At 34.0% G+C, this 4,818-nt stretch overlaps 2 pseudogenes; both read left to right on the top strand.

The window, feature by feature from the left end:
* The first annotated feature begins 10 nt into the window (after window positions 1-10).
* LOC114074215 lies at window positions 11-1,827 on the top strand (annotated as a pseudogene).
* A 2-nt stretch (window positions 1,828-1,829) lies between these two features.
* Window positions 1,830-2,779, top strand: LOC114074315 (annotated as a pseudogene).
* Window positions 2,780-4,818: the final 2,039 nt, after the last annotated feature.

Genomic DNA, 4,818 nt, shown 5'->3' with positions numbered 1-4,818 from the left:
CAATCTCAAAGAAGCTAAACAAGTTATTGACTTCTATGCTGTTGCAAATAAGAGGGATATTAGAGTAAAGAAAAGCGACAAAGGTAGAGTTACTTATTGTTGTGTTCTTGATTGTCCCTTTCGATGCTCGATTTACAAGGATGGGAGAGATCAAGGTTTTAAGATCAAGACCTTGAATCAGGAACACACATGTTATGAGACTTCTGAGAACAGGAGAGCTAAAGCTGGGATTTTATCTCAATATTTTAAGAAGAAAGTTCAGAATAACCCTACGTTTAAGATTAAAGACATGAAGAGAGTTAAGAGGCTTGTCTTGGACAAATTAGATGGTAGTTACGCTGATGATTATAACAAGTTAGAGGCATACGCATATGAATTGAGGATAAGTAATCCAGGAACTAATGTAGTGATCAATTTGTCAAGAGATGCTATGGAAGAAGGGAAAAGAAGATTTTTACGGTTATATATATGCTTTCAGGCATTAAAGGAAGGCTGGAAAGGAGGTTTGCGACCTTTTATAGGGCTAGATGGCACCTTTTTAAAAGGAAAAAGTAAGGGAATAATGTTGGTCGCAGTGGGACAAGATTCGAGTAACCATTTCTATCCACTTGCTTGGGCCGTTGTAGATAAAGAAACTAAAAGAACTTGGAACTGGTTTCTGGAGCTGCTGAAACATTCTTTGGTCTTAAAAAGTTGGGTGAAAATGTCACTTTTATATCAGATATGCAAAAGGTATCTTTACTTTAAGTTTATTTCATCTTTTCTTAGTTATTTTTCATCTACATTATTCTGCAACTAATATGAATTTATGTTTTTGAAGGGTTTATTGAATGCTGTTACTAATGTATGCCCAAAAGCAAATCACAGATGGTGTGTTCGGCATATTGAAGCTAATTGGAGCAAAAATTACAGAAGCGGAGAGTTGAAAAAGCTTCTTTGGTGGTGTGCTTGGAGTACATATGAGGAGGAGTTCAAAGATCAACTTACAAAAATGGGTGAGTTGTATAAGAAGGCTGCTAAGGCCTTGGTGAGCTACCCACCAGAAAAATGGTGTCGAGCATATTTTGACACCGAATGCAAAAATTTCATGATTGACAACAACTTCACGGAGTCCTTCAACTCATGGATTGTAGAGGCCAGACAAAAGCCAATCATAAAGATGCTGGAAGAAATAAGGGTGAAGGTTAGAAAATCTTGCCGTTTTAAATTCAATATAGCTAATATGAACAAGTGCTAATTGTTTAGATTATGTGCTAAGCTACTGTAATAAGTTGGAAAAATTGTTTTAAGCTAGTCAAAAGTTTTCAACTTGAGTAATAACAAGTGTTAAAACTTAAAAGTGTTATCATTTTGATTCCAGTAGCGTTTTATGATGAAATATTATTCCATTTGATCGCGCTTAATGATCAGAATTTTAGGTCTTTGTTTTAAGGTGTTTTAAATTTATGTTTTTTTCAGTTCGTGCAACATTAGCTGGTTCATTTTTTTTGTTTTTGATTATTTTTGTATAGGTAATGAACATGTTAAGGAAGCATGAGGCTGAAGTTAAAAGTTGGAAGAATGAGTTTTCACCACATGCAATCCATCTCTTTAATGACTACAAGGTCATTGCCCAACGATGTAATGTTGAGTTTAATGGAGGTTGTGGATATGAAGTGACCGAGGGTGTGGATAGGCATACAATCAATATAGAACTTAAAAGATTCTCATGCAGAGTATGGGACTTATCTGGAATACCATGTCCTCATGCCATCAAAACATTTATCCATAAAAAAGTTGACCCTATTGCTGAAATACACTGGTGGTACTCTAATGAAGCGTATTTGAAGGTATATAAGCACAAGATCGAACCTGTTAGAGGTGAAAACTTTTGGAAGATTGAGCCGCACCATGCCATGGAGCCTCCTACTTTAGCTAAGATGGCTGGTAGACCAAAGATGAAGAGAACAAGAGAGAAGGATGAGGCTAAGAATAGGCAGGGGGCTTGGTCAGCTTCTATAAAAGGAATGTTAATGACTTGTGTTATTGTGGTGAACCAAATCATAACAGAAGAAAATGTCCATTGGTAACAATATTTAACTTCATAAATGGTGTTCCCATTTTGTATCTAATGATCATCATCTAATTTATTTTTTCTTCATGCAACTCAATTATAAGCACGAGGACGTCTTCCAAGATGAAGAAAACTCTCAAGAATCTCATAATGTGCCCTTTACAGAATCAGATAACACTCAAGAAAGTGCATGTTTCTTCATTCCTGTTCCTGGTTTAAGTCAGATCTCTAGCCAGAGCTCTATTGTAGCAGAGCATGATTCAGATCCTAGTATATATCCTAAAGTTGTGTCTGAAAGTAATTTTAGACTTCATGAGAGACTGAAGAAAATAATATTGGGACGAGAAAGATAACTTTCCAGGGAGATCACAATGGTATATCAATGCTGACCAACCATCCATATTCACCAAAAAAAGTAACTTGGAAAGGGAAAGAAGCAATGACTTTAAACCAGTTACAAGCTACAAGGGAGAGAAAAATTGGCAAACTTAAGCCTATAGGGGGCAAGGGGATGTAGAATTTGTTTTGTATTTAGTGTCATTAAGTGTTATGTAAGGAGAGAATGAAACAATGACTCCAAACAACTAGTGTTTTTTGCTGATTTTTGTACTCTTAATGATTGTTAGACAACTACAGTAATGACTCCAAGCAACTTGTGTTTTTGCTGATTTTTGTATTATTAATGGTTGTTAGACAACAATCGACTCCAAAGTGTTACCTTTCTAATATCAATATGGTTTAGCTATGTGTATTGTTGATTTGTTTTACTTGTCAAAAGTTTATTTTAGTATTATTATGTTTTATGGTTGGAAGTTGCAGAAGAAAGAAACAGAATACCACTCCAAACTAATGAGAGAGACATGAATAACTTGATAAGAAATGTGCAGCAATTTTATCGAGTTAGATTTCTATAATGGAAAACAGAAGCAGATTAATTGAAAGAAGCTATGAACAAACATGAATTTGCATATAATATCATACAAGAAGTTTTGATACACAACAACATACAATACACATGAAAAATAAAATCTTGCCCAGATAGCAGACTGGACTCACCCTTTGAGCGAGTTGTACAACTCTTTCTTTTCGATTTTGAAGGAGAATAAAATCTTGTACAACTGATTATACATCACGTAGGCGATATAATTTTGATCAAGAATTTGAGGCTCTAATATTGGTAATAGTATGATCCAAGAACAAGGGATGGATTTCGCGAAATAAGTAGTATACGGATTAGCATGAATTCAAAGGAATGAAAGTTAAGATATATTACCAGTGAAGCATCTCCTCCTTTGCCAGATTTAAGCTATTATAAAAGCTTGCAATGTAATGATGAACATTATTCAACAAAACTATGCAGTTCATCTTTTGACCCCAAAAACATTTTGTTTGACATAAACCTGCCTATTACTCACAAGCTCTATCGAATTCTAACATGAATCATCTTTTCACATCTTCCTTTGTAGGTTTATATCCATAACGATCTTGTTCTAAATGCTTCAAGAAGATGGAGAAGCTCTTCGATACGGTTGTAACTCATTTCCCCTTCTTGTTAATGTTCACTGAAAAGGTTGAAATTCAAGAACATCTCGAGCAATTCAAAAACATATCACGAACTGTTGTTGATAACGCCAACAATTTCCAAGATGGTCCCGGGTGGTTCTGAGTTTGTTATACCTATCTGTTGTACTAAGATCGACGTGGTTAATAATAAAATAGGCATCAACAAGACAATTTCTTGTATTGTCAACAACTTCAAGTATCTTATTATAGAAATAAACTACGTCTTCGCTGCTACTCGATACAAACATTTCAAGGGCTATATGCTTGAAATCCTCTGCTACCTGCAGCTCTGCCTTACCATGATGCACTCCATTCAAGTTTTTGACAAGAAATATTTATCCTAAATTGATAAAGTTTTCAAGATAGTTTCTTCACTATATGTCAAACATATTGAATTCAAGAACTCGCTCACAACAGAAGTAGAAAACCTGCAGAATCTCCGTCAAATATTTATCAAAATTCACGTCATAATCAAGTTTGTAGCGCAGCCATGTGCAAGAACATCAACTCGACAAATCTTGATGTAGAGAAGAAATTGACTGTTTCAAGCATTGTAGTTCTTCGATCTTTTTCTTCCTGCGATTGACTAGAGAATGGAGAACTTATGAATTGAAGGAGAAGAAGAAAGAATAGAACTAAAGCTAATGGAAATAAAGGACCCAAAAACGATCGTCGGGTCAATTTTTTAGAAATTTGTTTTTAGACCAAGTGGGTCATAAATTTTGAAATGTTTAAACAAAATCCATGTCACATTTGCCATGTCAGCAGGCTGTTAAAAAAGGGCAATTTTAAACCTTGAAAAAATGTTGAGGGCGTTTTTAAACCAAAAGGTGGAAGGAGGGCATTTTTAAACCATTTGGAATACGTTGAGGGTATTTTTAACCTTTTCCCCTTAAAATTATTATATTTATCACATCCCTTATTGAATTCCAGTTAACTCAGTAGTAGAAAAAATATGTATGTATACGAACGGTATAATTTACTTGAATAACAAATTCTATTAAAGGAATCAATAGGCTTTCGATCCTTAAATGAACACACATAAATTCTATACTTTACGCATAAAAATAGAATAAATCATCTACATTTACACATAAAAATTGTAATTATAATTTTAATATATAAATAACTTTTTTAAATTTTTAAAAATACAATTAATTAGAAAACATTGTATTTTGAACAATTTCAAAAGTTACAATGTA

Source organism: Solanum pennellii, chromosome 10 (genome assembly GCF_001406875.1).
Source record: "Solanum pennellii chromosome 10, SPENNV200".
NCBI classification, from domain to species: Eukaryota; Viridiplantae; Streptophyta; class Magnoliopsida; order Solanales; family Solanaceae; genus Solanum; species Solanum pennellii.
This window is presented reverse-complemented; position numbering and strand designations above follow the sequence as displayed.